The 27,444-nt window shown below is 36.2% G+C and overlaps 1 long non-coding RNA gene across 1 annotated transcript; it reads left to right on the plus strand.

Moving 5' to 3' along the window:
• The first annotated feature begins 1,652 nt into the window (after positions 1 to 1,652).
• Positions 1,653 to 27,444, plus strand: LOC125281468 (uncharacterized). Its single transcript, XR_007188718.2, has 4 exons — positions 1,653 to 1,908; positions 4,256 to 4,423; positions 14,333 to 14,405; positions 27,252 to 27,444. It is a non-coding gene; the product is annotated as an uncharacterized LOC125281468 (long non-coding RNA).

The raw sequence follows: 27,444 nt of genomic DNA on the forward strand, positions 1-27,444 counted from the left end.
TTTGAGGAAAAGTCACTTTACACTTACAAGATATTGACTATGGGATCGTGAAAACATGATGGCAAAGCCATCAGTAAGTTTTCAAAACCCTTCCTTAGAGGAGGGTTCTGGAAACAATAGATGGTGACCAGAAGGTGGTGATCAGACTGGTTTTGAGATGGAGATTTCAGATACATGAGGTGGTCCAGGGGCTGAAAGACTTACCATATCAGTAAGGTTCAGTGTGATTCCCTTGAATGGGGACAGAATGGGAAATTCAGAAAACCAGCAGAAAAATGTGTAGTTTTTTAAATCATGTAATGCATTCCCAACTTTGAACTCCCCTATGTAAAATTTAGCTTTTAAACTATATTAGAGCAAGTTGGGCCTTTAGTCTCTTTCTGCCTCCAGTGGGGTTCTTATTGGAAGTTTGTTTAATTCAAGGCATACATTTCTAATCTTGAATGGCTTACTTCAAATCCATTATAATTTTTGCAGATTTCATGTTGTATATACAAATAGAGCTGAAAAAACAGAGAGCTAACGGCAAAAGAATGGCCAGGAACATGGCTTTTTTATTCACTGGGTTTCTCTCCAGATTTCTGTTCTTTTGCATAATGACTCCAATCTGTTGTGCACCTGTAGTTCTGGGAAATGATTCTTTTTTAATCGCTTCAACAGAGGCATGGATGTAGAAGTTGCCAATTACTCAGCTTGAAAAACTCCATCCATGCTCAGAAGAACATTTAATCTACTTACTTTTTTGTTTTTAAAGACCAGCGCTCCATTCAGGCATTTGTGGTGTGACACAAATATGTACGTATAAATATACTTATAAACAAAATTGTGAATCGAAAAACATACTTTACTAGAGGAACAAGACCAAAGGAATGAAATTTGTACATGGTGCTAGTAAAAGTGACATGTGATATTGGATCCTTGTAAGTCAGTTTTGCACACCCACTCATAAAATGTTTGCTTCTTGATTTAAACGTGTACCCGACGCTCACATGCTGAATTCACCCCTACCATATTTCTGGTTTTCTTTTTATAGAATACATATGTGCTTATGGAAGCATAAATCTTGATATGTTCTAATTTATAGGCCTCAACCAGTTTTTATTATTTGTAGAGATGACCTAATAAAAGTTAAAATATTTGGCATAAAAATATTTTTACAATTAACAGTTTGACCTTTTAAAAGCATCTATGTCCTCTATTAACAGAGAAAAGAAAAAGTTTCACGCAGTTTAAAGTACAAGAAACAAACAAGTAGTCATTCTTACTTATACTTTACATGTTGTATGTGTTTTATTTATGCAGATACTACAGACACAATACTCTATTCATAATTCTCAAGAAGTCTATACCAGATTAAGTATTCAAGTAACCATGAAATGAAGGAATCTGATAAAATACATGAGCTATTAGCATTGTTTTAATGTAAACATTGTCTACAGAAACAATGTACATATTTCATAAACATGTAATGCTATTCATATTTTCAGACCAGAGGATTTACCAATTAGAAGAGGAAAGCTGTTTAGCATTAGTGCTTTTGGGGGGAACATATGGTCTAAAATAATACTGGACAAACGGATATTTTATTTGCTCATAAATGAGAAAATAGAAAACATCTATGTTAAGCCAGTTACATAGTAGAAATACAAATATTGAAAACAGAAAAATTGCTGTAAATTGCATTTGGATTTAAAATAGCTATGAGCTCAAAATCATGCATTTGCAAGAACTGAAAAGAGTATGATCTGTCTAATCCACTCCCCTTGTTCGACAGATGTGGAACTGAGCCTCATGGAGGTTAACTGATTTGCCTTAAGATGTAGCCAAACTGGGGACTTAGAAAGAACACCGGCTCATAATTTTTCATCAATTGCCTTTGGGATTTTTACCAATTAATTGCTTTGGTAGGTAAGTATGTTGTCAGATCTGTCATTGCTGATGTTTCCAATGATTGAGTTTTATTTAAATTCTAAATAGGAATTTTCTGGCAATAAAAATTTCCACCTTAAAAACTGCACAGCCTTTGGTACTTCTTTTTTGGTCCACGAGGTGGCGAAGTTCTACAACAAATGATGTTCAGCTGTTTTTCCCAATAGTTAAGGCTGGAACTTGCAGTTTTTACACCTTTCCAATCTTATTCGATACATTTTCACCAAATTTTCTCTTACCTTTTCATATCATGGAAAATATCTTTTAAATATTGTAAGTTTTAAATGTAATTATATCCTTAAAATAATAATAAAATGCCTTAACTAATTCCTTCTTAATCATGTAGTTCTATTACCTTAAACCAAAAATCGATTAAGCTTTAAAAAAAGGAAATCACCTCTGATAAGGTAATACTGTGGATCACTTTCATTCATCACATTTAAAAGGTTTTTTTTGCAATTCAAATGAAAAGATCATAGACATTGCAATTTACCGAGACAAAAATTCATTCATTAAACAAATGTTACTATTAACTACCTAAGTATGGTTAGTATATATTGATACTTGACTATCAAGGCTAAAGTTACATACTTGCCAAACTTACTTTCTTGGTTTAGAGATTTTCCTTGGCAACAAAGAGGAACTTCCAAGTGCAAAATTCTAAGAAAATGAGAAAATGTTCTACCACCAGGTGGTGACAAACGATAAAATTTAAAACTATTCTTAAGCCCCAGTACTTCATGCAAATGTTCGACTACCCCAAATACAAGTGACTTCCAAATGTCACATGAATTTAAAATTGTATTATGAGGATGTTTTATTACTTAAAATTAATTAATATTGGCATAGTATCGCTAGTTTAATAAATTCTGGAATTATAAGTGGACAGTTTTAGTCAGTAGGAGGCACATGAGACCACAGAATAAGAAATTTAAACTATTCCCACCCAGCTTATAATTTATTGATTAGCTGATTGAGGTAGAAGCTTTTTTTTTTTTTTTTTTTTTTTGGTCCTTCCCCTTCCCCTCCTCCCTTCTCCCCCCACCCCTGCATTTAAGCATTTAAGCAGAAATGGTAAATCGATTAGCCAGATTTTTTGGAAGTGATTTTTGAGATTCCAAAGAGCAAACTTCATGATTTCTAAGCTTCCTTTCTATAAGGATTTATGACTTTACAATGCTCCTTTGTATTTTATTGATAACTAATGACTGAATTACGAAGTTCTGTGGTTTGTTGGCAATTCACTATGGCAATTAGAATGATGAGCTCAGAATTATTAAAATTTGAATATTTTCAAAGTCCTGGGATTCCTGCCTACCTCACATTCTCCTGGCTCTTATTCTGGGCCCTCAATTCTGGCCATTGCCACACTAAACACTCTTGGGCAGGTGTAACCTGGCAGCATTTCTCAGCTGCACCCTATGTCACGAATGTTTCTCACCTGGAGCCCATCGAAGCTGCAGAGTAATGGTCCTGCAATGCAACTGGGGAGCTCAGCGGAGTTAATAGCCAGGTGGTAGCTCTTGATGAGAATTGGAGCCAGTGGGAAATGGGTCCTTGTCATGAGCACACTATGAAGGCACACACGGAGTTGTGTCTTTCCACAGTGTCAGCTGTATGCAGTCATAAGGCAAGGTCAACATAATTATAAAGCAGTTTCAGGGTTCCAAATTCAAGGACATTTCACCACATGTTTAAATTCTGACACATCACACAAAGCAAATTACAAGCCAGGTCACACAACAGACAAGATAGAACGGGGTAGGAAGTTAGTGAACCAAACACAAAGTCAGTCTGTGGACACACAGTTGAGGTGAACCTCTGTCCGGTCCCGGTCAGCTCTCGGCACTTACGGCTTATGATCCAGCCAAGGAGGATCTCTGTTCTGTTTGGAGATCAGTCTGGCAGAACCTTTGGCCGCAGATGCTTTTTTGCAGACACAGAGGAATCGGTGTCTGGAGAGCCTGACGTTTGCTGCAAAAATCCTCCCTTTTTAAAGGGATTTAATCAGTCTTGGGCCTTCGCAGACCTCCCTCCTCTGGTTCTGCTGGTTATCAGTTCTGTGTTATCCCCCAGTGCTGGTCTCAGCAATAAGGGATCTGAGGTGCAACACCCCTCACTGCTTGAATCACTGCTTGACATAAGCGACTCCATCTCATTCCCTGCAGTCTCTTCTTTTCCTTGGAGACAGAATAGAGGTCCATTATACCTGTCTCTTCAGAGGGTCCTGATAGAACCAAGTTCCAAGTGTCCCTAATGCACCCTTGGATTGGCTTCATCCCTTCATCCTCTTATTCTTGCTTGTCTCCCTCTCCTGCTTTCTAAGCTAGTTTACCGGCTCCTTGCCCTTCGACCTCCTCAAAGACTACATGCCCACAAGCCCTGTCCTGAGGCTGCTTTCTGGGCTCAACTGAATGTCAAACAAGGAGTATCAGAAGATGCTGTAGACGGCACTGCTCCCCGATCAGACATCGATATACACTGCTTGCTGCTGGTAAGTGGGTGGCCTCGCCTGTGGCATGCAGTGGCATTGTCACGGCAAAGACTCTCGCTGCGGGGTGAGGTGGCAGGTGTTTGCAGCAGCAGGGCTCTTAAAGAGAATGAGGAAAAGAGTAATTAAGAAGAGTGTGTGGTCGGATAGGTTTTTTTTTTCTTTTTATTTTTTAAAGATTTTATTTATTTATTTGACAGAGAGAGAGACAGCCAGCGAGAGAAGGAACAAAGGCAGGGGGAGTGGGAGAGGAAGAAGCAGGCTCCCAGCGGAGGAGCCTGATGTGGGGCTCGATCCCAGAACTCTGGAATCACGCCCGGAGTGGAAGGCAGATGCTTAATGACTGAGCCACCCAGGCGCCCCTGTCGGGTGCTTTTGACAGTTGCTTCAGAGTAGGGGTTGGCAAACTACAGCCTGTGGGCTGGCCACCTATTTTTGTAAATGAACTTTTGCTGGAAGGAAGCCACAACCGTTTGTTTACATATTGTCTCTGACTGCTTTGCATGACAACGTGGAATGGAACAAGTGCAAAGGGGCCACGTGGCCTGCAAGCCCCAAATAGTCATTATCTGGCCCCGTTAGGAAAAAGTGTGGTAACCCCTGCTTTAGAAGTCTTGAGAATACTTTTAAGAAGGGAGATTGTTTTTCTGATTCTTAATTTCAAGGCGTGTTGTGAAAGTCATCCTTATCTCCTGCAGCCAGAGAGCAGATGGTGCTGAAAATCTGAAAATGCATCCCGTATAGTGGACTTGTGCCAAAGTCAGGGTCCTAATAGAAAAATGTGGTACCCTCAGACCTAAGATGGAGGCAGTTGGGTGGGTTAGCCTGAGAATCTTGAACCTCCACATTTTCCGGGGCCCTCTAGATTGTCAGAGGCAGATGTCACCTCTTTGGGATTGCAGAGTGGCCTCCTGTTGCCAAGAGCCCCTAAAGTTCTCAGCAGGGGCCGGTGGATTGCTTCTCTGAAAGACGCCTGCCCTCCTTCACTTCTGCCCCATCTCCTGCATTTCTAGCCCCTTCTGTCCTAGGGAAATTTTTCAAGATACATGGACCATACAAATTATGGTCCCCAAATCTTTTCTAAAATCTAAGAGTGGAAACAATGTTAGTCAAAAGCACTACATTAGTAATGGTAATACTATCAAATTATATCTGATTAAGACAATTTGAAGACAATGTGGTTATACGTATGACATTATAGAAGAGTTTATTATACTTTTGTAAACATTTTTGCTATCATGCACAAAACCTCTGCGGTGAAGATGCAGAATTGTAATATTTAAAGGTGAATGATATGGCCTGTTGGAGTATATGAAATCAACTAGCAAGAAATTCTGGGGGTCTAGAAGTGATAGCTGAAAACAGCTTAGTCCCACCTGCTCTCTGAGAGTTGGTGGGGGTTGTCCACTATGGATTAATATCGGTGGGGATGATTCTCGCCTGGTGCCTGTCTCAGATTTTTAGGCTAGGCTAGTAGCAATGATTCTAGGAACTTTCTGTTTGTCCATCTGATCTCAGGAAATTGGGCTAGGAGAACACTGAGGGTGTGTGTGTGTGTGTGTGTGTGTGTGTGTGTGTGTGTATGTAGAGGGGTAACCGCTACTCTTTTTTTTTTCTTTTTAGAGAGGGGAGGGGCAGAGGGAGAGGGAGAGAGAATCTTAAGCAGGCTCCACATTCAGGGCAGAGCCCCATGCAGGGGCTTGATCTCACCACCGAGATCATGACCAGAGCTGAAATCAAGAGTCGGCCTCTTAACCCACTGAACCACCCAGGCACCCCTGGCTAACTCCTGCTCCATTCCCAATTCCCTGTTTTCTGAGCAGTGGCTGCCTGCTGTTCTTTGCAAAGATGTGCCTTCTTTTTCATGCTGCTCCTCAATTAAGAACTGTGGTACACTCAAGAAAACTAGGCAGGGGAAGGGAGCCAATCGTAAATGAAATTGTATCTGAATTCATGTTTTCTTGGATTTTCCCATGATAATAATGTGTGGTATTTCTTTCATATTCACGCTATGCCATGTATACTTTACATATTTAAGCTAATTAATCCTCACATGTAGTTTCACTATTATCATTATCTTTGTTTCACAGATGAGGTAATTGAGGCACAGAGAAGTTAAGAAATTTGGCCAAGCTCACACAGCTAATAATTGATAGAGTCAGGTAATCTGTTCTTTCAACCTTTAAGACAATCAAGCACAAAATGTATACAACTCTAGTTAAAACTCTTTAAAGGTGGTGGGAGTACACAAGAAAAAGGACGGGTGAGGGGTGAGGACAACTCATTTCAGATGTGTGGCCACCACCTGCTCCATAACCTTAATTACAGACTCTCTGGAACTTAGTTTCTAGATCTGTGACATGGGCAGGTTGGACAGAGCCAGCGCCAATATTCTATAACTTTTAATATAATTTTAGCACTTTGAATGACAATAGGTATCCAAATTGCTGAATATTTGTTTTAATGGTATAGCTCTGCTGTGTAAGCAATTTATTACATGCTGTGTCCTAGATGGGGTAATTATTCCTCAGTAAAATCTTGGCATAATTAGAATGGTGTTCATGCCAGAAAATCAGACACACTTTTTTCTTTTTCTATGAAACCACTGTGGCTAATGGTATTATTGTCACCAGTGTCAGGACACAATGAATTAAAACATCGAATAAGCCAATTTTTGTCTTACATAATTAAACCTATAGAAGAACTGGAGAATATGATGGCGTAAAGAGATTTAGGTTCCAAAGGATTCAAGGCTACATTTTGTAGATTCTCTGACTTAATTGAAAAGTCACATATGTGTATATGCGGATCACGTAAGTACAAATATAAATATTATGTATGTATGTGTATATATTTATATATCAGAAAGCAGAAATAGATTCCAAATTTCCATAATGTATCCTTGAGGCAGGAAATATAAAATGAGGTCTTCAGTTTTATGACTTTGTAACTTTAAAGTAAGCACACTGGACTCTGCGTAGGTAAATGTAATGTTTCCTGGAATCCATCAACGCCGTCCACATCTCTAATATATATTGAATACTTAAGTACAGAGACTGATCCATGTTATTACAGCTCTGCCAAAAAGCCATTCCTAAATTTATACGAGAAAGTTTCAACTCAGAAAGGATAAATAGATGGTAAACTTTGCAATTAGGACAAATCAACTTTCCTACCTAGAAGAAGAATGTGCCACTTGCTCAGACGTGCTCGGCAACTGACGTTTATCCAAACTCAGGGCAACTGCACAGGCTATATATACTTCTCATTCAAAATTAGAGATCAAACGAAAGGAAGCAGGTGAAACCCGAAAGCGTGCTGCAAGAGAGCGGCAGAAACACACCTGCCAGGCACAAGCGCCGGGGTCGGAACACCTGTGCAGCAACTGCAGGACAGGAAGGCAGCGGGGCGATGCTGGGAGACACTACAGCGAGGGAGGAGACGCAAGTCAGGCATTTGTTCCTCTTCGGGCAAAACGAGAAACTAAAACACAAGGAGATTATCTACATGACATGGAATGAGCCAAAAGTATAAGGCAAAACCTTACGAACTTAAAGAACTGAATGAATTAACCTTCTAACCCAGATGCCATTTCTGAGTAGCTGGTTCTTTGGATATGGCTTTTGACAGAACCCGGAGACTGTCACCCATTCCTTGTCTTGAGCCCAGGTGCCATGAGGTAAAGCATTTCTTTCTTGTGGTTTAAGAATAGACTTGATGATTTTAGGGACAGTATAAAACTCATATCATGAAACCAAAAGGACAGGAAAGAAAAACTGGGTTTTTTTCCCCATCAGCAGTATGTCAAATTAGAGATATCTTTGTTTACGTACTTCGCACATCAATTTTTTCTTTTCCTTTTTACATTTTACATTTGATTTTATTACAAGTACATCCATCTTGCTATTTCCGGGAATATTACTCATTTTAGTCGGCTGTTGAAAGCTTCAAGTCATTCACTGTAGGCATAAAATCCATGCTGAAAAATGGGAGAAGAAACTTTGTTACCAATTCAAATGGCTTCTTAACAACTGTATCAAGTTTTTCCTCTGAGGCTTAATCAATCTTCTTCCCTCCCTCCCACCCTCCTTCCCATCTTTCTCTCCTGTGTTCCTCCTTTTTAATTTTTAATGTTGATTACATATCTGCTTGTGTCAGTTGCTGTACTGGGCATTAATGATATTCACCCTGCACCCTGAAGTTTCACAGTCTTATCAGGATTGTTTAAATAATTGCTTTTGAGAATCTTATACAATGTATATGTATGTATGTATGTATGTATGTATTTTGTGCATTTTATTAATCTATTGAGGCAATCATCTAAGTTTTCTCCATTATTTTGTAAATGTGGAAAGTTAAAATTTAATGTTGAATCACTCGATTCCCAGTAGAAAGCAAGCTCTTTTTCTTAAAATTAGTTTCAGAAGTAAAATTTAGTGATTCATAAGTTGCATATAATACCCAGTGCTCATTACATCAAGTACCCTCCTTTTCTTTCTTTCTTTCTTTCTTTCTTTCTTTCTTTCTTTCTTTCTTTCTTTCTTTCTTTCTTTCTTTCTTTCTTTCTTTCTTCCTTCCTTCCTTCCTTCCTTCCTTCCTTCCTTCCTTCCTTCTTTCTTTCTTTTTTTGTTTGTTTGTTTTAGAGCTACCCTATGACCCAGCAATTGCACTACTGGGTATTTATCCCAAAGATACAAATGCAGTGATCCGAAGGGTCACCTGCACCCCAATGTTCATAGCAGCAATGCCCACAGTATCCAAACTGTGGAAAGAGTTGAGATGTACATTGACTGATGAATGGATAAAGAAGATGTGGTGTATATATACGATGGAATATTACTCAGCCATCAGAAAGGATGACTACTTACCATTTACATCGACATGGATGGATGGAACTGGAGGGTATTATGCTGAGTGAAATAAGTCAATCAGAGAAAGACAATTATTATATGGCTTCACTCATGTGTGGAATATAGGAAATTGCATAAAGGATTATAGGGGAAGGGAGGGAAAACTGAATGGGAAATCATCAGAGAGGGAGAAAAACCATGAGAGACTCTTAACTAAAGGAAACAAACTGAGGGTTGCTGGAAGGGAGATGGGTGGGCGGATGGGGTAATTGGGTGTTGCACATTAAGGAGGGCATGTGATATGATGAGCACTGTGTATATGCAACTGATAAATTGTTGAACACTATATCTGAGACTAATGATGTACTATGTGTTGTGTAATTGAATTTAAATTAAAAATATACAAATGTATTTAAATAGTTGCTCTCCAGGGGTTATGGCTAAATGCAGGGTAGAGATAAAGAGGAGGGGATGGCATAAAGATGGAGGATTAACCTTTCAAGAGCAGGTGGGGGGCCGCAGTGAGTTTTTCACAAAAGAGGAGTTTTCAATCCAATTTTCTTCTTTTCATTTTTTTGAACCTTCATAAAAATATGTCATATATGAATAGTACCACCGCTTCTGTACCTTTTCTAAGAAGGTAAGAATATGGGAAAATTCTCTTCTTATGAAAAGGGTCATAGACTTTAGAAATAATTTTTCAATTTAATATTTTGTCATTTGGCCTAACACATTTTGTTTTGTATGGTTTAGTTTCTACATTCTACTAAATTATCCTTATTAATCATTCTGTATAGAAACAACATAGAGTTGGTATGATAACTCGCAGATATTCACAGATGAAAGGGATTAGTTACTGAGAAATTCAGTTTAGATCCATTTAGTAGTAGGGAAATGAGAAAGAAAATTATGCTAAGATCTAATTTTGAAAGTCTAATGAATGGCTTGTATTGTTTAACTCGTTTTGCATTTCTGTAAAACTTTTCTTTAGTATCATTTAGGAATGTTAGCAATACTTCTTTGTTTTTTGAAAAAAAAAGGAAAGATTATGGATGCCTATTAAACTAAAATATTAAAATGTTATTATTTGGTGTAAAGAATGACTGGGGCATTGTAAAATAAAACAAAACACACCCTTAAACTTGAAGACTTCAATTTAATATAAAAATTTTTAATATTTTTAATATTCTAATATTTTTTCCTTTACACATGATTTATTTGTTCTTTTAAAAATATTGAGTAAAGTAATAGGAATAGGTTTTTGGGCTCCTTACATGGAGTTTCCTTACTTTCCTAATGATTCTTGTTAACGATGGTACAATATAGTGGATCTATGAAGATAATCTTTTATTCCTAAGAAAAATAGATTCCTTTGTATTCTGTTTTCAGATTAGAGGGAAATACTTATACTAAGGAACAAAAATAGTTTGTGAAAAATGATTTAATTTTTATCCTACAACTAATTTCTGGTATGATATTATATACATATATATTAGAGAAATCAATATATGCCTTAATCATATTTTTACAAATTGTGATAATACCACAATTTTGAGCACATTTTCTGAATTGGCACTTTGAAAATTATAGTATATATATTTTTTAATTCAAATTCAATTGGCCAACATATAGTACATCATTAGTTTTTGATGTAGTGTTCAGGGATTCAATAGTTGTGTGTAACACCCAGTGCTCATCCCATCATGTATTTTTAAACATGCATCTTTTGAAAAATTGAAAATGCCATTTAAATGAAACACTTATCCAACATGGCTTCTTTTTTCTCCTTCACCGTCCGGTAGATCCTGAAGTAGACATTCATGTACAGGCCCAGAATGGTCCCCAAGTAATCGAAAAAAATTAAGAAAATAATCATAGTCACATAAGGTGTTCTGACTGATGAAGGAGTCAAAGACATAAATAATTTAAAATATTGGATAATCCAAGAGAAACATGTATAAAATATTTCTAAATACTTGAATGAAATTGATTTAGATATGTGATGATGGTGATGGTGGTGGAGGTGGTAGAAGTGAAGACAGCTCATGTGTATTGACAACTTCTGGATTGCCTGGCACTACACAATAGACTTTCTGTGTATTAGCTTATTTGACATCAAAATAGCCCTATGACGTATATTCCATTATTATCAGAAGGTTAGAGAGATTAATTGATGTGCTCAATGTCCAATAGATAAGAGAGCATTTATGTAGTCATTGGTGTTGTCCAATGTTTCGTTTCTTCCCTTTCTTTCTTTTTTTCTTTCTTTATTAGATTTTATTTATTTACCCGAGAGAAAGAGAGCACAAGCCTGGGGGAGGGGCAGAGGGAAAAACAGACTCCCCACTGAACAGGGAGCCCAATGCAGGGCTTGATCCCAGGACATGGAAACAACCTAAGAATCCATCAATGGATGAATGCATAAAGAAAATGAACACACACACACACACACACACACACACACACACAGTAGAATACTATTAAGCCATAAAAAGGAAAAAAATTCTGCCACTTGCAGCATAGATGGACCTTGAAGGCATTATGCTAAGTAAAGAAATCAGACAGTGAGAGAAAAAGACTGTGTCATCTCGCTCGTGCATGGAATCTAAACAAAACAAAACTCATCCAAAAAAAAAAAAAGATAAAACCAAATCAGAAAGGGAGATAAACCATGAGAGACTCTTAACTATGGGAAACAAACTGAGGGTTGTGGAAAGGGAGGTGGGTGGAGGGATGGAGTAACTGGGCGATGGGCTTAGGGCACGTGATGTGATGAGCACTGGGTGTTGTACAACTGATGAATTATTGAAACTAATGATGTAATATATGTTGGCCAATTGAATTTTAAATAAAAAAAAATAAAAATAAGGCCTAATTCATTTTTACTCACCTAAAACCTCTAATTGGAAAAAGAACCCCGTATAGTTAATATTTAAGCCAGAAAAGCAAGGGTAATTCATTATCATGAATTATTAATAGTTTATTATTAATAGGTCTAAGGGAAAAATTGTATGTTCTGAACTCCTTAGATGCAGAAAAAAGCATTTAATAAATATGATATCCATGATTCATAAAGGCTCTTAATAAAATAAGAAAGTTAGATACTTTAAAAATATTCTCTGGCATTCTTACCCATATGTTAACATCATTTTAAATGAGCAAATAATAGAAGTAGCAATATAAGAATTCCACTATTACCAATATTAACTAACATTTTTCTGGAAGAACTAACCAATGATATTAGGCATGAGGAATAAATCACAAGAAAAATTGAAAATGCGAAGTAACATACTTCACATTCAACAGTTTGATATTTTACTTAAAGCTAAGAAAATCAAGTAAAAACTATTATATAACATAAGATAATTTAACATGGTCATAATATCTACACATATAGAAAGCAAGTAGTTTAAAGATACAGCGTAAGAAAATCCTCCTTTACAACCATAAAAAACTATTAAAATCCTGGACAGAAACATGGCAAAAACAAAACAAAACAAAACCCAGAATCACAACAAATTTAGAACCACTTTTGAAAGATGCAAAATGATTTGGTCAAATGATATCATATCCATGTCCATGGAAGACACTGCATCATAAAAACCCGTCGGTGCCTTACACCCCACCCTGAGCACAAGGTCGAAGTCTGTGGTGCACTGAGGGTAACAGAAGCTAATCCAGTTCAACTACTGAGTGCTTGACCCTCGCCCTCCCCCACATAATGACTGAACTAGAGAAAAAGTGTACCCATTTCTGGGAATAAATTCTAATTACCTTGATTTTTACTTTTCTACACACAATGACCATCATTCAACAAAAAATGAAAATATACCCTGAAAAGCAAGGGGAAAAACATCAAGAGGTAAAGGAGTCCACAGAAACAGACCCAGAATGACACAGTTATTTAAAGTATCTAGAACTTTAAAATAACTATGAATAAATGTAGGCAGCGTGCATGAACATACGTGTCACATCAAAAGAGACATGGAAACTTTCTAAAGAAGTAAAATGAAAATGCAAGAAATAAAAACACACCATCAGATAAAAAGGATCCCTTTAACAGACTTATCAGTAAACTGAACACAGCTGAGGAAAGAGTCCCTAATATTGAAAATAGGCCAATAAAAATTATTCAAACATAAATAGGAAGAAAATATTTTAAAACAACAATCAAAAATCACTAGCATATCCAAGATCTGTGGGACAATATTCAAGTTGTTAACATACAAGTAAGTGGACTTGCAGTTAGGGAAAAGAGAGAATAAAGCAGAAGACATCTTTGAAGGAAAAACAGCCAAGAATTTCCCCAAATTAATGAAAGAAAAAAATCATGGATGTAAGAAACACAGAAAACCCCAAGAGTGATAAATAATAAGAATATGAATAAGTTCCTAGATACATTGTAGTTAAATTGCCAAAAAACAGAGAAAAATCTCCCAGGCACACAGTGAAAAAGAAACATTACATATAGAGCAATGAATATCAAAGTTACAGCAGAATTCTTTCAGCAGTGATGCAACCCAGAAGACAGCAGAGAGCCATGTTTACTGCATTGAGAAAGGAAATAAATCTTTCCACCCAGATATCCGTATTTTTTTAAGAAACAGGAAAAAAACCTGGAGACTAGTGATGTAGGAAAGATGTTGGGGTTCAAAGCCGAGGGCTAAGAAAGAATTCTTGACCCATCTTTGGTGCAAAAAGGTGGTTTTATTAAAACATGGGGACAGGACGCGTGGGCAGAAAGAGGGGTCATGAGGAGTGGCCCCTTAAATACTTTCAAGTTGGGAGGGGATTAGGGATAGTGCAAGTCTCTAAGGAACTTTGGAAGCAAGGTTTCCAGGATGTTGAGTGGGCTAGCAACTTTTAGGAAAAGGTCATTTATTACTGTCTAATAAAACCTTAGTCATGAGACCCTTCAGACGTGTATCGGTGGATCATATGTTTTGGGGATGACTGCCAACCTCTGTCTTGGGGGGTGGAGATAAAGGAAGTTTCCAAAAGAATTTCTGTATGTTTAAAGTAGACTTACAGGATCCTTAAGATTGCATTTTGTCCTTCGCAGCGCATTAACATTGAGGCAGCTGAGCTCCTAGAGGAAGGTCACTCTGCCTGTTCCAAGGACTTGTCAACAGGCTGTAAGTAGTAAGGAAATTTAATTTTTCTTTTGCCTTTGTTTCCCACACCACTAGAAAGGTAAATAGATTAGAATTTTCATGTATGTGCATGAAATATATCTTAAAGATACACAGTAATTAATGCTGATTGTCTGCAGACGAGACTTCAGTATTTGGAAGTGTATAGGAGACACATTTCACTCTATAGCCTTTTGTTCCCTTTTATTTTTATTTTTTATTATTTTATTTTATTTATTTATTTTTAAGATTTTATTTATTTGAGAGGGAGAGAGCACGTGCGAGAGAGTGCACAAATTGGGGGGCAGGTGGCAGAAGGAGAAGGAGAAGCAGGCTCCCCGCTGAGCAGGGAGACAGGTCCTGATGCTGATGTGGGGCTCGATCCCCGGATCCTGGGACCATGACCTGAGCTGAAGGCAGATAGATGCTTAACTGGTTGAGCCACCCAGGCGCCCCTCCCTTTTATTTTTTAACTATGTGGACAAAAAATAATAACATTTTGACACTTGGAAGAGGCTAAATGATGTTTCTTTTGTAATATGACAAAATCTTTTTGAATTTCTTATATAAGAATTAGTAGATAAGAAGAGGCGAGTAATCTTTGACGAACAGCAAGGAAGGAGAATGTGCAGACATTCAATGTCATAAAGCTACACTTGTTCAAACAACTAGCTCATGAATAGATATACCACAAAATAGAAATCGACGAACAACTTATGATTATTTGTAAAATCAGTTTATGACAAAAGCAATATTTTGATCTAGTAGAGACTATATTACTGTTGCACTTTAGTAAGTTTGCTAAATTCTTAAGAAACAAGTTGGTTTTCTAATACCACATACCAAACAAATCCTAGCTGAATTTTAACAACGTAAGTTAAAAATTGAAGTACTAAGAGAACGAGAACATAGACATATATGTCTGTTTCATCATTGGGAAAGGAAAGTGTTTTAAAGCATAACAACATATAAATTATTAGAAAGAAATCACCAATAGATTTAACTTAAAAGTTGTCATGTGTTGGGGCACCTTGGGTGGCTCAGTTGGTTAAGCATCCGCCTTTGGCTGAAGTCATGATTCCAGGGTCCTGGGATAGAACCCCATATGTTGGGCTCCCTGCTCAGCCGGGAGTCCATTTCTCCCTCTTCCTCTGCCCCTCCCCCTGCTTGTGCTCTCTCACTCACTCTCTCTCAAATAAATGCAATCTTTAAAAAAAAGTTGTGTCAAAAAATGTAAGAAAAAGTTAGATTTATCATAATTGAGATAATATAAAAAAACATGTGACAGAAGTTCTCTCTTTGACCAAACTCTACTCAAGTTCCTCCAAATTCCTTTAATCCTTGATTTGGGGGCTTCCATGCTTGTCTCTGCAATGTCCAGTTTTAGCAAGAATCCTGCTGAGTCAGTTTAGCTAGAATCCCCCATCCTCTGTATCTGATCAGATTCCTCATTCCTCACCATCCCCCAGGTGATGTCTGACCACCCTGGCCTGCCTTCAGCCAAGAATCCTGTTGGGCCAGTTAGGCCAAATCTCCTTTACCCCTGCTGCTCCCTCTGGGTAATTTTCCATCCACTGACCTCTGCAGTGCTCCTTGGCTCTAACTCCTACTTTTCCTTGCTATGTTTGGAGTAGAGTCTCATCTCTCTCACCAGTGCAAAACCGGATTCCAGTGGTTCCTACACCTATCACTATGGTCCCCTAAATAAAGCCTGCCTCACTGTTCTTTATCAGTTGAATAATATTTTTTCATTCACACATGTATGAGAAAGTATTCATGTTTTTAGAACACAAAGCTCATTTACAAATAATTATTAAAATTTGGGCATTGCAATGAAAAAATTAAAATAATATAAACAGTTCACCAAAGAAGAAACATAGTTGACCTCAGAATAAATATCAAGAAACCCTTTATTAATAACCAAATAAATTGAAATTAAATCTCAAATTACATTCCCATGTTGATGAGAGGATGAAGAAATTGGCACTCTTTTGCATTCTTCGGAGTAGCGAAAATGAGCATAACATTTTGGAGGTCAATTTGGAAATGTGCCACAAATGTTTTCCACATGTTTTTCACCTTTAACTGGGAAAGATTCCATTTTTTTATTTATATAATTTAAAGAGATACCTAAAGGTATGCTAAAGCATTTATGTATGATGATGTTTCCCTGTGTGATTTTTTTCTATTAATAGTGAAAAATCAAAATATATTCTAAAATAAGCAATTTTATTTTATTTTTTAGAGATTATTAAATTATTTTTGAGTAATAATATTAGATTCAGTTATTAAAAAATTATTTTTAAGTATACCCTAGGTGGGGCTCAAACTCACAACCCCGAGATCAAGAGTCACACTCTCCACTGACTAAGTCAGCCCAGTGTCCCTAATATAAGCAATTTTAAATAAATTAGAATAGTGATATATGATTTACTGTTACGTAGCATAAAGATATCGTGAAAAGAAACCTTAAAGACCTGGCAAATTTTTATGGTACCTTTTTTTTTTAAAGATTTTATTTATTTATTTATTTGTTTATTTATTTTAGTGAGTGTGAGTAGGGGGGGAAGGGCAGTGAGAGAGAGAGAAAGAGAATCGCAAGCAGACTCCACACTGAGCTCGGAGCCCAATGCGGGGCTCAACCTTATGACCCTGAGATCACGACCTGAGCTGAAATCAAGAGGTAAATGCTTAACCAAGTGCCCCTTTCATGGTATCTTTTTTAAGCTAATAAAATGTTTACAAAGCATTGTGAACTGTGTGTTATGTACTGTATGCTTTAAAAAACTATGTAAACGTGCATAAAAGGAAATGTACATATAAAGATACGTCTATCTAGCCATTCACCTAGCTATAGATATGTATAGGTAGATGGGATATATATAACTTCTGATGGGGTGTGTGTATGTGGACGTGTGTATCAAATCAATTTTCTTTGTGATAAAATGGCATGTTTCCATTATAATGATAAATAAATGCTACAGAAACACACAGAAGATTCTGTAGAAAATGCTAAACCCAAAATAAAGAAATACAATAAAAAATGAAGAGAAAACCACGTAGGCATGTTCCACATATTCCATCCTCTGTGAATTTCCTACCTAACATATCTGATTTACACATTTATTTTGCTTCTTTGCTGCTTGAAACAATGCTTCTTACTCATGTGGCAGATAAAATTCACATTCCTTCCCATGACCCGTGGCAATGTGTACAATCTCACCTCTCCCAGGCCTTCTTGCCGTTTGAGTCCTCAGGGTAAACACTATTTGTTGTTTCCTGCATGCACAATGCTGCTTTCTATCTCTGTACCTTTCTCTGTTCTATTTGCCCCTCCTGAATTCCAAAACACCGGTCAGCCTCTTCTGTGCGGGAGAAATTTTGTTTACTTTCAGTATGCTTCTATGACGACTCCATGGTGAAAAAATGCTGGATGATGCCAGTTCCTCCCCCACCTACAAAGAGACGGGCTGAGGTAGTAACAAGCACCTTTCTTCTATTTTTGTTGCTGTATCCATAGTTCTTTTATTACTTTTTATGTCTATCCAATTTTGGTAATTGGTTACTTATATAATTCTCCCACTGGAGGGTAAAGTCCTTGAGGGCAGGGATTGGCTTATCTCCATCTGCAGCTTTTTTTTTTTTTTTTTGATTATAGACACTCAGCAAACAAATGTTCCTTTCAGATCAACTGAACTGAAAATTATTAAGACTAATATACAAACGATGCTTGCCCATGATGGGATGCAAATGGCATACTTTAAATGAATTCTTTTATGATGAAGGAATTATTTGGAGACAGATTTTTTTAAATGTTTTCCTTTATCTTTCATAATTTAAAACAATAGTTGTTAAGTTACTATTTAATTGTTATAGACAAGAACTTTTTATTTTTTTATTTTTTGAATTGTTGGTCTGCTCTTTTTTTAAAGTTTTTATTTAAATTCCAGTTAGTTAACATACAGGGTAATATTAGTTTTGGGTGTTCAATATAGTGATTCAACACTTCCATACAACACCTGGTGCTCATCACAGGTACGCTCCTTAATCCCCATCACCTATTTCCCCCAACCCCCACCCCCTCTGGTGACCTTCAGTTTAGGCAAGAACTTTTTAATACAAGAGTTGATAACTGAGAGTTGGTGTTTCAATTTATAATATAGGATTTAAATGTGAGCAAGATTTTATTTCTGTTTCAGGCAGTGCTATGAACTAGATTGCCTTAAGACCCCTTCTGCTGAAAACAGCTTAAATGAGAGGGAGGAAATATTAAAAATAAAATCTTTATGAATGCATCTGTGAATAGTTAAGAAAGTAAGGATTTCTTAGAAGTCAAGGAATCAACAGAGGAAAACAAAACTCTGAATCAGTTCCCCTTGAAGGAATTTTCCCTATGGATGAAGCTTGTTTTCTGGAACTGTTTGGAAGAGGGCACGTTTTGCATGGTGCACGGGGTGTTATACGCAACTAATGAATCATCGAACTTTACATCAAAAAATAAAATTAAATTAAAAAAAAGAAGTGGGGAACACTAGGTATATACGAGATGGGATGCTTTCAGGGACTTGTGTCTCCATATACCATGCATCCACCTGTTGAAAGAGGACAAGAAAATTAATCTGTCTTGAACTTTGATACTGTATGGAGGGGAATAAAAAGCTTTCTTTTATACCTAGTAAGCACAGCCAACTGACTTTAATTTTACTGGCTGAATTCATACTTCCTGGGTGGTCTTAGTACTCAACATACACGTGTTCAGTGTAAAGCGATCCCTGATTAGCTGTGCCCTTGGGAAGTGGCAGGACAATAGCCCCCTCTCATTAAAAAACAAAAAACAAAAACACCTCAACTCAGGGCTCAAATAATATCTACAGTAACATGAGCTCACAGTAAAAACAGAAACAATGCAAAGCAAAACAAAATAAAACAAACTAAGCCAGCCATGTTGACTGTGAACCAGCAGGGGAAAACAGCAACAACAACAAAACCAGACAAACGAATCACAAACTCAAACCTGCAAAAACATTAGATAATGGAATAATCAAAATATAAGTAAGGGTCCATAAAAATGACTGCACATAAAATTTGAATAAAATGAGTTTATCAGTGTATTAGAAGAAGATGAGGAGCAAATCTGTGAACTGGAGAGAGATAATGGAGACATATCCATGAATGTAAGGGAGCCCATAGGGTGGAAAACAGAAAAATACAGCTTAAAAAAGAAATAGAAGATATAGTTTTAAAACCCCAGCCAACAGGGGCGCCTAGGTGGCACAGCGGTTAAGCGTCTGCCTTCGGCTCAGGGCATGATCCCGGCGTTATGGGATCGAGCCCCACATCAGGCTCCTCCGCTATGAGCCTGCTTCTTCCTCTCCCACTCCCCCTGCTTGTGTTCCCTCTCTCGCTGGCTGTCTCTATCTCTGTCGAATAAGTAAATAAAATCTTTAAAAAAAAAAAAAAAAAACCCAGCCAACAGGATACACAGTAACATCTAGAGTTAACGACAATTATTCTGAGATGATTTATTAACAGCAACAGTAAAAGAAAGTGCAATGATGTATTTAATATACTGAGAAAGTGCAATAATGTATTTAATATACTGAGAAAAAATAGCTATGAGTGCAGAGTAGTGTACTAGAAAAATGACAAGAATGAGAGCAAAATAGTGACATTTTAAGATAAAGAAAACCTAAAAGAATTTGCCTGCAACACACTCTCAATAAGGAAAACCTAAAATATGTACTTGAAAAAAGGTACATTCATCCCAGATGGAAGTTTTTTCTGGGGTGGGGGGGTCGGGTCAGTTAACAGCTTGTATGTTACCATTAGTGATTCCAGAGTGAATAGCAAGAGACAACATTCCAGCTCATTATATAAGAATAGCATAAGTTTAAGACAAAAAGAGTGAATGAGGATAATTTCAGGCCTGTGACAATGATGCAAAAATGTTTAGCCAAACATTAGCGAATCTGACTGAGAAATGTATAAAAAATAAGAAAAATACTGTTTGGCCAGGTGTCCAAGTGCAATAGAAGTTTAATACAAGAAAACCAGTGAATGCAATTTACTACAATTAACAATTGGAAGGGATAAATGTGACAATTGTATTTAAAGATACAGGAAAATAAGAAGTGCAACTTAGCATCCATACACTGTAAATAAATTCATAGAAAACCAAGGATAGAAGGAACTTTTATGACCTGACTAAAGGTTTCTATAAAAATTCTACAGTAAAAATTATACTTAATGGAGAAATGTTGGAAATATTACACATATGAACTAATCAGGGATATCTGCTATGGCCATTTTTAATAAACATTCTTTTTGGAGAGTCAGAAAAGATATAATTATATGTAAATTATGAGATTGTCATTATGAAAGATCTAATAAAAATAATTTGTAGGTAATTGGAATTAATAAGAAAGTATATCAAATTTTTGCACATGAGATTAATATGCAAACTAATTTGCATTAAGATACTAATAAACAGAAAATGAAATCAAATAAAATAAGCCATTTTTAATTATATTGGAAACAAAATGTACGTAGGAGTAAATTTCATAAGAGATACACAAGTCTTGGGGCACCTGGGTGGCTCAGTCAGTTAAAGCAACCATCTCTTGGTTTCTGCTATGGTCATGATCTCCGGATCATATGATCAAGCCCTGCATTGGGCTCTGTGCTCCATGCTCAGCGCAGACTCAGCTTCTCTCTCTTTCTCTCTGCTCCTCCCCTGCTTGTGCTCTCTCTCCCCCACCCTCCATCAAATAAATAAATAAATAAATAAATAAATAAATAAATAAAGATACAATTCCTGAAAATATAAAATCTTAGTGAAAGACATTAAAGAAGACAAATGGACAGATATAATACATTAATGGATTGAAAAACTATCTAAAGAAAATAGCATTTGAATTGATCAATAAATGAAATACAATTCAAATAAAAACCTCAAAAGTTTATTAGTGGATTTGACAAACTGATTCTACAATTTATGAGAAAAGAGAGAGGGACACAACACACTCCTGCAAGGGGATATCTTATCTGATAAGAAAAAATAATATGGAGGGCTTCAGATAGGATACAGCAGGTAAAAACAGACCATTGTTTCCATAGTACTAACTAAAAAACTGGATAAAAATTAAAATAAAATACTTTTTGAAACACATTAGAGAGCTATAGATATTTAGCTCATACATAAAAAATGAATAGCAACACAGGACAGTAGAAAACAAAGTAACTATATGAGTAGGTACATTAAATGCGAGGATACTGAGTATTCCAGTTAAAAGACAAATTGTTAGTTTAAAATAATAAAAGAAGAACCACCGCATAATTTTTATGTTTTAATTAAGAAGCATTAATATATATAGATTAAAAATGAGGATTGGAAAAAGATATGCAAGGAAAACTAAAAAAAATATATGTGTTATAAAGTATCTTGTCCCAATCTATGGGCAAACCTTTTGAAATTCTAAATGTCGTCTTTAGAAAAACAGAAGTCTTAAATCGCTTTAAAGATTTTATCTACTTATTTGAAAGAGAGAAAGAGTGCAGGAGTTGGGGGAGGAGGGGCAGAGGGAAAGGAAGAAGCAGACTCCCCGCTGAGCAGGGAGCCTGATGTGGGCCTGGATCTCAGGATCCCAAGATCATAACCTGAGCCAAAGGCAGATGCTTAACTGACTGAGCCACCCAGGAGCCCCTAATTTTAGTGAGGTACGATTTATCAATTTTTGCTTTTATGCTTAGTGTTTTCTGAATCTTGTTTAAGAAATTTTGCCTAATCCTACGTTATAAAGATTTTCTCCAATGTGTTACCTGGGTATTTTTTTATAACTTTGCCTTTTACATTTAGAGTCATAATCCATTTCAAATTAATGTTTGAATATGTGAAATGAAGTAGGAGCCAACTTTTACATTTTTCCCCATAATAATCTTTTGGATCAGGAATTCTGGGAGGGCTTGGTAAGGTGGTTTGTTTTTGATCTGTTATCAGCGAGGGCATCTGGAGCTGAAGGATTTACTTCCGAGGGCATCTGGAGCTGAAGGATTTACTTCCGAGGGCATCTGGAGCTGAAAGATTTACTTCCAAAAGGGCTTCTTTGCTCAAATGTGTGGTGATCAAGCTCGTTGACTATTCTGTCTTGCTCTCTATCTCACGTGGTGGCTCATACTCAATGGAGGCTTCTTCCTTTTGGATTCTCATTGTCTGGTGACCTCAGTGTTGTTGGACTTCTTAAATAGCAGCTCATGGTGTCAAGAGAGCAAGGTAGAAACTGCTAGCCCACTTATGGTCTAAAATTGATATAGTGTCAATTCCTTCATACTCTTTTGGGGAAAGAAGTCATAGGAAAGCTCAGATTCAAGGGAAGGGAGACTGACTATGTCTCAGTGGAAGGGATATCTACAAATTGGTGGTCATCCTTACTCCACCACAGCATCACACTGAGAACATCATTCTTTCCCCCACTGAATTACATTAGCACCATGTTGATAATGTAAATCAATATCGCTGGACTCTTTATTCTAGTCTTATAAAGTTAAACGTGTACTTACCACACGACTCAACAATCTTTTTCCTCAGTATTTTCACGAGATAAATAAAAATCTGTATTAACATGAAAACCTTTCTTTGAATGTGTACAGCAAACTTATTCCTAATCGCCCAACCTAGTAACAACTCAGTTATCCTTTAACCAGTGAATGAATAGAGACACAGTTGTACAATCATAAAAGAAAATATTTATTTAGCAATATAAGGGAAAAAGCTACCGATACACGGTATAAATAAATCTTAAATGTTTTTTGCTAAGTAGAAAAAGCCAACTGTAAAAGACTACATATTGCTTGATTCCACTTATATGTTATTATGGAAAAAAGTAAATTCTAGGGCTGGAAAACAGATCTATAGTTGCTAGGGTAAGAAGTGAGGGGAGATGTTGACCCAAAGGGTCAGCATGAAAGGATTTGGGGGGCATTGAAACTGTTTGGTATCACAACAATAATGGCAGATGCTTGACTTTTTGCAGTTTTTAAAAACCAGTAGAACTGTACACCACAAAGAGTAAGTGGATAATCGAAAGCCAAATCCAAAAAAAAAAAAAAAAAGTGTTACACAAATAATGCATTGTAGTGAGTAAATTTGTTTCTCATGGAGGTATGGGTTAGTAATTATGAAACTACTTTATGTAGTGTGATTTACATTATGATTGAATAAATAAATATACTGTAGAAAATGGGAGCCAATTTTTTTTTCTTACCCTCTGAGGAAAACCTTACAAATAGGCAAAGGGGGAAAGACAAGAGGGAACCCTGTGGTGCTGGATGGGAATTGGAAATGTCTGTATGAACTTGTGAGATATGTATATACATATATACATATATATATTTGAACATTTAATAATATTTTCAATATATGTCCTTGCATCTCATTTTCTATAAAATATTTACTTATGTTTTCAATACACAAATAAATAGATACAGAAATAAATATAATGTGTATGTATGCATGGGTTAGTATACATAAACATATCTTTGCATTCTATGTGCTGAGCAGGTCTAAAAGTAATGACAACCCAGTAGAAATAAGCACACTTGGAGCCCAGATCTTGATTCCTAAATATCATTTTGCGATAGAAGGAACCAGGGCTCCTTGTGAAGTGGTTGGCTGGGAAAAGGAAATATAAGATTTGCTCAGAATACCTTATGGTGCCAGAGAATAAGATCGTTCTCAAAAAAACCCAAAAACCAAAACAAAAAAAACCCAACCTTAAGATGGATTAATTTATATAAACATAATTTTGATCAAGCAAATTTTGCTCAAACAAAACCCAAGAACCAAAACAAAAAAACCCCAACCCTAAGATGGATTAATTTATATAAATATAATTTTGATCAAATGTAATTTTGATCAAAAAATAATATAATTTTGATATATAGTATCAAACAATGATACTATATCCAGTATTATTCTATTTGTATGAAGTTTAGAAACACCCAGACGTGGCATGTTGTTAAAAGATGGAAGTCTAAGTGGTGACAATCTCAAGAAAATCAAGGACATGATAAGCAATTTTGCTAAAATTGCTATTTCATTTTACTTGCTAAGAACGAAAACACTGTTGAACTTTCAACAGTTTAATAACTTCCATAATCAGGGGGAAATTTTGTTTCTTTATCTCACATACATCTTGCCATTGTTGCGATTAATTCCATCTGTTATGGGTTGGTAGATGTAGTCATTGCATCCTCAGGGTAGTAGCCAAACTTCAAACCGAAGATCGATTCTAGCTTCCTTTCTCTAGAGTAAACAAGCCCATGTCTTAAAGATCATGTTTTCTAATCATTTAACCATATTTGCATGATTCCTCTGGTCTTTTCTGAGTTTTCCTTACTTTTTTTTGGCTTGAAAACCTTGTTCAGTATAATTGACGACTCCTGAGTGCAATGGATTGATCACCTCTTGATTTCTCCATGCTATACCCCCTATGATATCAGTTACAAATCCATAGGTAGTGGTTCCAGATTCAATTTCCAAAAAGTCTTTAATAAGGTAGTTCTCTATTCACAATTCCCCAGATACGCCCAAGCCTGGTATGGCTGAAGTCTCTCTCTCTCTCTGTCTCTTCACTTTCTCAGATATGTCATCTACCATCTCTACGTAAATTGTCCTTGTCTCTAACCCAGACAGTTTGTGGTCACAGAAACCCATCTTTATTTTTTTAAATTTTATTTTATTTAAATTCAATTAATTAACATACAGTGTATTATTAGTTTCAGAGGTAGAGGTCAGTGATTGATCAGTTGCATATAACACCCAGTGCTCATTCCATTACGTGTTCTCCTTAATGCCCATCCACCTAGTTACCCCATCCTCCCACCTTTTTCTATATACTGGGCAAATAATAATATAATAAACACGTGAAAATATAAATTCCACTTTTTCAGAGTGTATGTGAATTTATTGTTTCAATCTTTTCATATAATTTTATGCTTCTACAAGAGACTCATGTCAATTAATAATAAACCAAGAGCAAATGAAAATAATAATTACACTAGAGGTACTAAAGGGACTGAAATCAGAGACGTATTTTAAATTTTTTTCTAAGTTTTATAAAGCCTACTGGCAAATAAGTGTATTCAATTTCTACTTACACTACATTATTTTAAAAATTCAAATAAGATTTATTGTATTACTGATATTTGTTCTTTATATCCAGAATAAATATAAACATGTTTTTATTTGAAATAACATAGTGAAATGCAATGTGGTTACCTGGATTGGATCCTGAAAAAGAAAAAGGATTATTGGAAAAACTGGTAAAATCTGAATGAAGTTTGTAACTTAATTAATCAATGTCTCAATTCATTAATTTTAACAAGTAAACCATGGTTATGTAAGAGGCAACATTTGGAAAATCTGAATGCAGAGTATATTGGAACTTCCTGTATTTTTTTCTTTGCAACTTTTCTGTAAATCTGGAATTATTAAAAATAAGTTTATTTGAAAATAATGTATGTAATTTTTAAATAAAAATTCTATTCCACTTAATTAATTTATATAGATTTTCTGACTTTTTATATTTAAAAGGAGAAATTGCATAAGAACCTAGAAATTTAGGGGCACCTGGGTGGCTCAGTTAGTTAAGTGTCCGACTCTTGATTTCAGCTTAGGTCATGAGCTCAGGGTTGTGAGATCAAGCCCCGAGTCAAGCTCCATGCTGGATGTGGAACCTGCTTAAGATCCTCTCTTTCCTTCTCCCTTTTAACCTCCCACCCTCTCCCTCTCTCTCTCTAAAAAAAAAAAAAAAAAAAAAGAACCTAGAAATTTAGTTTCTAGGTGTATCAGTTAATATTATGGATTTTACAGATTAATGGTAGTTTTTAGTTTTTTTCTATCATGTAAATTTATTCTATATAGTATACAATAATGAATATCATTTTTAGTTTTGAATTAATGTTTTAAAACTGTGTTTCCTGAAAATTGGGTTACACTTAATGTAATTTTGTAATTAGAAGTCACATAACATAAATGTTTCTGATTTGAGCAATATAAAACCTATAATTGCGTATAGAAGATATAAATCCACCTTAGAAGACATTTCTTTTAGATGAGTCCAGGTATACATTTCAGATAAAGTTCTCCAAGTATCATCCAGATCTTCTGTTGGGAGCCAAATGGGCAGAACAGACAATTGTGGACATTCTTTAGGGTTTTAACATATAAATATATAAAATACTAAAGCAGCGTTAAATTACTAGATTTCTGGGGCGCCTGGGTGGCACAGCGGTTGGGCGTCTGCCTTCGGCTCAGGGCGTGATCCCGGCGTTGTGGGATCGAGCCCCACATCAGGCTCTTCTGCTATGAGCCTGCTTCTTCCTCTCCCACTCCCCCTGCTTGTGTTCCCTCTCTCGCTGGCTGTCTCTATCTCTGTCGAATAAATAAATAAATAAAATCTTTAAAAAAAATTACTAGATTTCCTAGAGTTTAATGAGCAAATCAAATTTGAATGAACTTGGTAAAAATCAAGTAATTTCTGAGGCTGCATTTCCAATTTGTGAAAGAGGAACAATCAATATATTGAAATTCTTAAATAGCGTGAAGACAAGTCTGTGGGGGATATTTAAACACTATGTGAGGATCCTATTTAAGGAAACAATAAATTAACTGATTTGTAGAATTTGTAAATAGAAAAGAGAAATAATAGTTTATCACAGATGCTGTATTTCTTTTCTACTACTAGAAGTAATAGTTTCTTGATGTACTAACAAAATAAGGAGAAGGCAATGAGATTTGCATGGTTTGTGTTTATTTATTTATTTTAAATATTTTATTTATTCATTTGACAGAGAAAGAGAGTACAAGCAGGAGGAGTGGCAGGCAGAGGGAGAAGTAGGCTCCCTGCTGAGCAGGGAGCCCAACCTGGAGCTGGATGGAGCTGGATTCCAGGACCCTGGGATCACGACCTGAGCTGAAGGCAGATGCTTAACCGAATGAGCGACCCAGATACCCTTAGTGTGTTTATTTTTTAAATACTTCCCT

This window comes from Ursus arctos, unplaced genomic scaffold (assembly GCF_023065955.2).
Source record: "Ursus arctos isolate Adak ecotype North America unplaced genomic scaffold, UrsArc2.0 scaffold_4, whole genome shotgun sequence".
Taxonomy (NCBI): Eukaryota; Metazoa; Chordata; class Mammalia; order Carnivora; family Ursidae; genus Ursus; species Ursus arctos.